Source organism: Parasteatoda tepidariorum, chromosome 1 (assembly GCF_043381705.1).
Source record: "Parasteatoda tepidariorum isolate YZ-2023 chromosome 1, CAS_Ptep_4.0, whole genome shotgun sequence".
In the NCBI taxonomy this organism is placed as follows: Eukaryota; Metazoa; Arthropoda; class Arachnida; order Araneae; family Theridiidae; genus Parasteatoda; species Parasteatoda tepidariorum.
The window spans coordinates 77,287,473-77,297,728 of NC_092204.1; the positions used below are offsets into that span (position 1 = coordinate 77,287,473).

General features: G+C 26.3%; 1 protein-coding gene across 2 annotated transcripts in view; it reads right to left on the reverse strand.

Annotated features, from left to right (window-relative positions):
* LOC107453006 (relaxin receptor 2) overlaps positions 1 to 9,967 on the reverse strand; it is a 189,367-nt gene extending 179,400 nt beyond the window's left edge. For both annotated transcript variants that reach the window (XM_071182793.1, XM_071182789.1), the window contains exon 1: positions 9,814 to 9,967. The gene's annotated coding sequence lies outside the window, so the exon portion shown is untranslated. The remainder of the gene's footprint in view (positions 1 to 9,813) is intronic.
* Positions 9,968 to 10,256: the final 289 nt, after the last annotated feature.

A 10,256-nucleotide genomic window follows, 5' to 3' on the forward strand; every position in this document is an offset into this window, starting at 1 on the left:
CTTTAATTTTTCTTTGTTTTATTCTTCATTTTGTTCTGTTCTGTTCTAAATTGTTCTGTTAAGTCCGATCTTCGACTATATCACTTTGAACTTCTTCAGTTTCTGCAATCATTTCTTCATACCGACAAAACCACAAATTTAAATATTTTCATCGACTTATTTATAAACATCAAACCTGTTATTTGAAGCATTTTACCCAAACTGTAACAATCAACATTTTCTTTACCATTAGCATCAGGAAATACTGCTTTTTTTTTTCTTTTTTTTTTTTTGCTAAACAAATTAACTTCAGTATTTTTCAATGTCGGTAGAATTTCTGAACATTAATCTGCTAGTTTCGAAAGCGATTTAAACGGGTATTATTAACATTATAGGAATAGCGTCGGCGACGGGACTGTTAAAGCAAAACAATATATACTTGCAAATGAAGGATGCGGGAGCGTGGGATCGAAGTTCGCCTGTACTACTATTACTATTTTTATTATTATTATTAATATTATCATTATTATTGCAGTTTTTTTAATTTTTAGAAACGCAGTATAAAACGCAGTATACGCAATATTTCATTGAAATTTTTAATACAGATATCACCACAAAAAATATATAATTACCCAAATTTTTCACACATTGGTTTTATCTGAGTCTTTTAAAACTAGGCATATTTATTATTATAATAAGGGTAAACTATATTTCATATCACGTGCCATATTAAACTAGTTTTCCGATAAATCTAGTTCACACTAGAATGAATAAAGGGATATTAAAATAATTCCTAAATTACTTTTGTTGTCTGTGAAAACTTATGAGTTTAGTTTCTAAGGCTATAGATTTAATTTTCATTATTTGAGTATTTAAAATTTTTTAATCATCTAGATATATTTTCTGAAATTAGCTCGAATTTCTAACTTTATTTTTCAACACATGTTCTTCAAACTATTTCATACTTCCTAAAATTAACATTATTGGCAATTTCCTTTTTATTTCGGTTAAATTTCAGAATATTTTTTTCAGCTTTTTTTAACGTCTTCAAGATAGTCTTAAAGCGAAGTTTAAATTTAAAATAAAATCAAAATGTTTTTTATAGAAAATGATTTTTTTTGACAAATGCACCAAACTTTGAAATAGTTAAGTAAAATTCGTATTTTTTCCATATTATAAGTGATTGGAATTTTTTAATTGTACCATTAGTAACTAACCTAGCTAATTGTTTTGTAGCGTATCAAATTCGGCACGTGTCAAAATTAGTGAATGATTCGACTATTTCCTCATATTCGAAATATTTCCTCTTAAGTAATCTATTTTTGAACTTATTTCATTTTAATCATTAGTAGTAATCTTAATTGTTAGTATTATGCAATATTTTGTGGTTATAGGGCGCTTTTATCTCCTTCTTTACATATATAACATTTTCAGCTGTCAGTAAAGCTAAAAAATTCAATCTCCTTACTTCAATCCATATCAGCAGGGGAAAAAAACACCCACCATATTTTAGTGAATACTTCGACTATCAGGTGGCCATAAACTCATTCTTTTGTCACAGTCTTTGGCAAAACCTCACGGTCTACTTCCACGTCATAACTGTCACAAAATATCGAAAATGCATCACGTTATCTATAACTGTCTTATCGTTACTCTGAAAAACATTCAAATGTTTGGTGGATAGTTCGGTACCAGAAAAAGACAACTTATAAAGGATAACCCAATTTATTTTGAACTAACTTGATAAACTAAATAACATTCTTTTTTCCTAATTACTTGCTCTTTAATCTTAACATTTTTGAAATTACACCACATTAAAAATTCATTTTATGATGCATCGAAAAACTAAATCCGACATACTTCCTAGAAATATTTAGTGTTTGAGAAAATTATATGTTAAAAAAAATGACTGTTTCAAATATCAATTTGTATCAGAATGAGACTATTAGATAAAAACTGCTAAACATGTTTAGTAAAATATACTTAAAAAACACTTATTCAGAAATGTTAAGTTTATTCAGAAAATCTTTTTTATTTAATGAATCATATTTCGCTTTTAGTTTTTAAATTGATTTAAAAAGACCCTTACTCTTGATAACAGCTTTGAAATTTATAGCAAAATTTAATTTTTCTCTGAATTTCCTGAAATTTAATTTCTGAAATCCCAATCGACAATTTTGTTTTTTTTTCCTAAATATTTTCTTATAAGTAATATTTTTTCGATTTCTTACAACTGAACTAAAAAGTAAATTTAGCCGAATAAATAGTTCTTATGCATACTCTAAGGCTTCATGATAAAACTCCCAACTTTTACCACATTTACCAAATTTTTACACATAAAAATTTATTTTTTTGCATCATTATCAAAGCACTTCGGTAAAAATTATATTCCCATGGAGCCAGAAATACGGTAAATTTTATCATATTGTGATAGCTTTGCATATATTTTTCGGCGCATATTGATATTTTCAAACACATTTGAAGACGTCGACATCAAGAATCATTGGTTAAGTCTACATAAAATTCCCCAGAAACAAAAATAGAGACATTTATGAAAATACTTAATCCATTATAAACCATACATCAATATAAACCATGGCATACATTGAAATTTGTTTTATAAAAAAAGCCAAAGCTCGATATTGATTCCTGGCTCATAGTCGTCATGAGAATATTATATTTTATAAATTGATAATATCAATCTAATATTTTGATCTTATCTGCCAATCTTTTTTATTTTATAATCGTCGTTGAACTGCCGACCCTCTTATTTTGGATTCATGACTACTAATGTTCAACTCCGTAGCCTTGTAATTTTGAACCCAATTCGGAAGGGAAGAAATCTCCTGGATGAAGTATTGGGAGAAATTTGCCAATGGAACTAACCCACATTTTCGTTACTTGGAGAGGATTTATAATTTATAGTTAATTTAACCAAAATCATTATCAAAAACACTTCGGTAAAAATTACCAAAGTTTTGGGTGTTTCCATAAAGCCAGAAATATGGTAACTTAACTATATTCTGGTTGTTATGACCATATTTTTTTCTCAGTACATGATTTCATTCTTTTTAACCAGAATAATATTTGTGTCTACTCTGTAATAAGTAGGAAATATCTGACTAATAATTGTATCTAATTAATTAAGCAATATCTGACAAAAAATTTTCCATATGTGAAAAATACATAATATCTTCTATTTAAAATAATTGTATAAGGGCAAATAATTGAAATATAAAACAAATGTAAAAAAATAAAATCGAAAACAATTACAAAAATTTGAAATAGGAAAAATATATACATTTTTGATGGATCTGCAATTTTTAGCGGTATTTCAATATTTTTGACAACCACTTCGTGCTAAAATTATGTAAATTTTAACGAAACGGGAACTTCCAGAAGTACCGGGATTAGTGCACTCACTTGCCCAGTATTTTTTTTCCTAATTCGATATCTAGGTATCATCGAGTTCTCATTCACCTATACTCGCTTCATTTTATACTTTATTTACAAATCAAATGCAATAATCAATATCCAGAATTAAGCTTAGTGCTTTTGACGAAATTCGTTGAAATATGGTTCTATGACAAGTGATGAAATTTGGTAATTTTGTCATGATACCTTAGATCATGGAATAAGAACCATTTATTCAGTTACATTTACTTTTCAGTTTTTTTTCAGTTTTTATTAAATGTGTGGTGATAAGAATTATAATTTTGAAAACCAGAATTTTCGGTAAACTATATACACATGAAGCGAAAGATTACCAAATGAATGGTTTAAATTCATATATTTTAGTTTTATTAATCAGAATTATGGGGGGGGGGTTACCAGAAATATCATTACCATACAGTAATTTCATCAGAATTATTTTCTCCGTGTAGAAGTACAGTAAAATTATCACAATTTATAATCAAAACAGTATAAAAAATATCTGGTCTTTAATAAGTATTAAATTTTAAATCTCCAATATTTACTTTATAAATATCTCACCAAATCTGATCTACATAAGTTCTGTTTTTTGTATAACAAAAACAGAAGCAAGACTCTTTTAAGACACATCTAAGAAAAGTCAGAAAGAATTAGGTAGCTTTTATCAGCATTAATTCTGCTAAATATGATAAAAAAGTGCGCTTTATAAAATTTAACTTGCAATTAAATTACTTTTAAAATCGTAGAATGCTGAAGGAGAAGCATTTTTTAGTCTGTAAAACTCTTTTCCTCTATTTCCCTACTATTGTTGCAACAAGCAGTAATTAAATGTCTTTCAGGTAAGCCTAATTTAATTACAATTCTTTTTCCAAGCATTTAAACATTTTGTGTGATTATTCATCGCATTATAACATTATCTTTGACTTACTTGCATTTTCACATCTGAAACAATATGATTATTTTTCATTTTAATTATTCATTTTATTTTAAATCTAGGAATTATTTTCTTTAAATCCCCTATGTATAAAGATTCAGTTTGTAAAAAATTATTAGATTGTATAAAAGAGACAATGAAAATTAATTTAATTATTCTCAACTTTCAATTAAATCTAGTTAATTGTTTCTCTCTTACTTTTCCTGCAGCTTTTATTCATTTTTTTCTAACCTGTAAACAAGTCTGCAATTTTATACATCCCCGAAAACCACATCAGTCTACATTTTTCCGTGCATATTTACATAAATAAAATCTGTCTATATAAGTATATCTTATATATATAATTTATAAAAGCAAAAAAAAAATTTTTTTTACACGATGCACTTTTTATAAGGAAGAAAAATTCCGAAACTGAATGGCAATGGCATTTCTGGAAGAAAAAAAACTTCCGGTTAAAAGAAGCGATGTTTAAAATATTTGTTTGATAATTTGTCCGTTCACATGATAACTGTTCACCGGAAGTTCTAATTTTCAAAATTATAGCTCTTCTTACCACTCACTTAGTAAAAAATACAAAACTGAAAACTAAATTTAGCAGAATAAATGTTTTTTATATCATGCTCTAAGGAATTATGATAAAATTTCAAAATTTTTCCACATTTACTAAATTTTATCACATACTACATTTTATGGTTAAATTAACAAAAATCTTTACCAAAGCACTTTGATAAAAATTACCTAGCTTTTTGGTGTTTCCACAGAGCCACAAACGCTGTAAACTTTTACCATATTCTGGTAGTTTTGACCAAACTTTTTCTCAGTGTATCATTCGCTTTAATTCAAGACAAAAATGAGCTAATTGTTAAAAAATTAAGTTTAACTAAGCAATCAACTTTCATTCTTTTAAAGCTCTAATATCACATCTGTAGTATCAGCCAAATAATTGAATTACCCATTATAGTTTCAAGATGAGGGAATTTTCATTGAAGAAAATGACAATTGCACGTTTATTAACTTGCTTTTGGCGTCTAAAACGAAATAGTCGTTCAATTTTTTTTCTTTGAAATATTTATTTCCATTTATTTGAAATATTTACCTCTTTCCTGATAACTTCAATCACTAAAGAAACACTGTATCCACAATTGCACCCTGAGTAGCAATATTTTTCAACGTAAAATGTTTCGGATAAAAAATCTGATAAATCGAAATTTTTATAGTTTTATAGTAATATATTTACTACAAAATCACTGAATAAGGTAAATATTATTTGAAAGTTTATGATATAAAGTTTTACGATAAAAATAGATTTTACAGTAAAATGAATATTACGGATGCTGCACTCAGGGTGCCAATAATTTTTACCGTAATTTTATCCGTAATGTTTTACAGTGTAATAAGAATTCAAATTTCAATTATTTTAGAATAGCTACAAAAAAGAAGTTATCGCGATATTATCACTAAAGGAAATTTATCGCCAACAAAAATTCTCATTACTTACTTGAGTACCTAAAGCACTCAAATTTTAATTTAATCATTGTGGAGGGAGACAATACAAATTAAAAGCGCAAATATAAAAATCGCAAAATGAAAACCGCAAATATAATCACAAATATAAATACAAACTATAAACAGAATTCTTCACGATATCATTAATAACAGAATTTTATTGTCGATAAAGACTCTGCCTACTTTTCGAATAACTAGAAGACTCAAATTTTATGACAAAAGAAATTCAAATTGTTTCCTGGTAGTTTCAAGATGGATTTATTTCTAACACAGTTTATTGATCAGTGGTGGCTCAGGGGATAGACCGTCATCCTCCGAATGAAGTGAACCGGGTTCGAATCCCAGCGATGTCTAGTCGATACGAATTCTCACCCGGCTTGCGCCAACCACAGTTCTGACGTAAAAATATCCTCAGTGGTAAACGTATCATGGATTGGAGTCAAACTATCCACGATTTTCTTCTCGTGGCTTTCCTCTCCATGTAACGCAAAAGCGGGTTAGTTTCATCAGAAAGTCCTCTACGATGGTAAATTTCTCCTATACTTGGTCCAGGAGTTCCCTTGTCTTCTTAGAATTGATTTGGCGAAATATATTTCTTTCCTGCTTAATATAGTTGCGATAGGTAATTTTGGAAATTTATGTCATATTTTATAGTTTAATTTTATGAATGAAAGTATATTTCTACTCTCTTAAATATGAGTTTTAAAAATATGAGTCTTAAAGTGTAATTAGCAGTTATGATAGAGAATGGAATATTTTATATAACTTTCTAGGAAAAGTATCTCTGCTGCAATATTATTCTACATTTTTTGCTGAATATGTCCTTAAAATTTAATATTTTGAAAAACCGTTTTAACATATTTTTTTCAAATATCATCTCTAAAAAAAAATTTTTTTTCCAAAACATTTAATGTGCTATCCCTGAAAAGTAATCATTATAACTAAATAAAACATAAAGGGAAACGTAATCTATTCGAATTACGTAATTGAAACTGACTCATACTTTTTAATATAAATAGGAAGTAAATACCTTAATATTGTGATTTTCAGTTTCAAAATCTATTCGAAAAATTCTCAATTAAACTCATCAAGTAATTCATTGAAGCATATTATAATCGTATAATTACGTGCTTTAATGAAAGTAAAAATTTGCATTTGTTAATTACATTTGTTTGAGAAATCTCAAAAACAAAGTTTTTCTGATGAAGTAATCATAATCCCTTATTGTGGCAGTCATTTTTATATAAAACATTATAAAATCTATGAATAAACTACTTTAAATACTTGTATAAAAGTATTAGTTTAGTGCTTTTATTGACATATTATTATTTAAAAAGCAATGGCTGTAATCATTACAATTGTATAAACTCAATGTTAACTGATTTTAACTATTTCAACAGGGTATCTTTGGAAGAACTTTGGAATTCATTCTTTAAATCTTGTAACTTTACAGATTTGCACCAGAAAAAAAAGATTAGATGATTCTGATACCCTATATTACAATTATTAAAAGAGTTTGAAATTTTTGAAAAACTGAAGGAAAAAAAAATTACAAAAAAAATTCAATTTTTTTAAAAAATGGCATAAACATTTAATTTACATTTTTCTTCTTTTTTACAATTTGAAAGTTAAAATTTTAAATCACCTTTTTTTTCAAATCAAAAAAAAAAACTATACATAAATAGTTTTCGAAACTAGGTAAAAATGAATGTCATATTAAAAGCTTGTTCATGGGATAGAGCATAGAATAAATATGCATTTACGATTATTAAATATTATGAACCTTATTCTTAGACCAGCAAATATTCTTTACTTATGAACTCTTCCTGTGAATTTAATAAATTAAATGGCACATTTATATTAAATTTTGCCAATAATTATTATCTATTAAATCGTATGTACCTTAAGATTGACACTCTTAGAGTAACAAACGTTATTCACTTATGAATTCTTCCTGAGAATTTAATAAACTAAATATTGCATTTACGTTAAATTTACACGATAATTATTGTCTATGAAATCATATGAACCTTAAGATTGACATTCTTAGACTAGCCAATATTTTTCACTTCTGAACTCTTCCTGAGATAATGAACTAAATATTGTATTTACATTAAATTTAACCGATAATTATTATCCATGAAATTATATAAACCTTAAGATTTACATTGTTAGACAAGCAAATATAAATGTTTATTCACTTATTAACTTTTTCTCTGAATTTGTCGATTTTTTATGAATTTCATTTCTTGATTTTTTCAGTTCAATAAAACTATTGCAAATAAATTCTGAATGGAAATATCTGATCAGCTCCGAAACTTCCTAAAGGAATCTTTTTTAAGAAGATCTAAAAGATAGAACTTAACTTTTTTAAAGAAGATGCATCTTTATTAAGAGGAAAACGAAGAATTTGGAAGTTAATATTAGTGAAAAGTAATGAAAAAAAATAGTGAAGAATTGAAATGCCAGAACCTTTTACTAATAATACAACGATTAGGGGTGTTTTTAACTTTTACCCTTTTATGAGTTACCTAACAATCCGGGAAAGTTTATTATCCACAAATTAGAATGATAAAATATAAATTAAGGTATAGAAATTTCAATAAAGGTGAGCGTGATTGACAAATAATATGACAAAATAAAATGTAGCCTCAAAAGGACAACACATAAAGTTCTTTCAAGAACAAAAAAAATCTATTTTAAAAGTTTTCAAATTTAAGTAATTATAAATGTATGTTAATACAGCAGTTACAATTTTTACTAAAAAGTGAATAAACAAAACAAATTGCAGAATCTAAATTATTTATTTTTATTAAATAAAAATATTAAGAAAATAAAGATAAATAAAGAAAATAAGAAAGTATTATTTTTTACGAAAGTAAAGTTTTATTCAGATATTTAAACAGAAAACTGCAGCTTATGAACTGTCATAGCCTTCAAATTAAAAGAAAGTAAGAATATCTATTAAAAACTAAGAAGCATAACATGGGAGAATCATAACACGGGAACTATAGATTTTATAAATTTGAAGCTTTATTTATTGGAACTTAATAATCGCTAAACAAATAACATGAATTTCGAAAACCTGATTTCTAATTCTGAACAAAAATATAATCTGCTGTAAAATATAGAAAATTCATAATGTAATATCAAATTATCATTGAAATGGATATGATTGCTTTTTCCAGAATTCAATATTATCTGCATCACAGCACGAATCACAATTTAAACTATATTAAGTATTTTTAATGAATGAAAATAAATTCCATGATTATTTTATTGCTTTAACTTTTTTGCATGCATTTTTATTTGAATTCATAAGGATCTTTAATGACTCTGAGCATTAATGATATCCAAATCAATCGGTTTTAGAGAATCAATAAATTAACAAATAATTTTGCGACATCCTAAAAAATAGAATTACAAATATTAACTTTCATTTTACTTAAATTGTTAAGCATGCATTGTTCTACATCTACGATGTAACAATACAAAAAGATATGTGCATATATAAACACAAAAATTTAATTGTTTCTTAGTTTTAAATTTATCATAATAATTATTCATTATAAATGATCATTGAAATTTTTTTAAGCTTCAGCTAAATATTAAAAAATTCAAAATATGATATAGATCTTTTTAAAAAAATTTTTAATTACTTTTTTATCTTCGGTAATTAGTTTTTCACAATTTGAAAAATGCATTTTTTTCTTAATATTAAACTAATTAATTACTGAAGGAAGATACTAGAATTTCGTAGATTTATTTTTAAGAAATATAATCTGATATTTTTAGTTAACAATATTTTATAGTACTTGTTCATAATTTGCCAAAATGTAAATTAGATGTTTCATTTAATTACTACATTTTAAGTTTTACTGAAGAAAAAATTTCAAACTTATTTTATATAATGTACAAGAAAACATTTTCATTCCTCTAAAAGTATTTGATAATATACTTACAAATCAAAACGTAGAACATTTTTTTACCATTTTCATCAAGTTCTTTCAGAAAGGATTATAGTAAAGAAAAGTTGAGATGTTGACAATCGAGCACAGAAGATCGGATAGAGAATCGTTTGGTTCAGCTCACTTTATCTTTCTCTTCTTCTCAATTGCGCTTCGAAGCGACTTTAACGCCATCTCCTTTGCGCAAACCTTAAGTTCAACTTGCTCCCACTTCAAAGAATTTCGGAATGTTTTTTAAATTATTGTCACTGAAACATTCTTAAGGTTATTAAAAAACTGAGGAGCGAATATACATTTTGAAATGCAAATTCACTTCTGGCAGGTACAAATAGATTCTGAAAATATTTGCACACCATCTTTATAACATTGCTTGATTTTGAACTAAATAAAAAATAGCTTAGTTTTTTAAAATAGACTAAGTTAAACATTATTTAAGT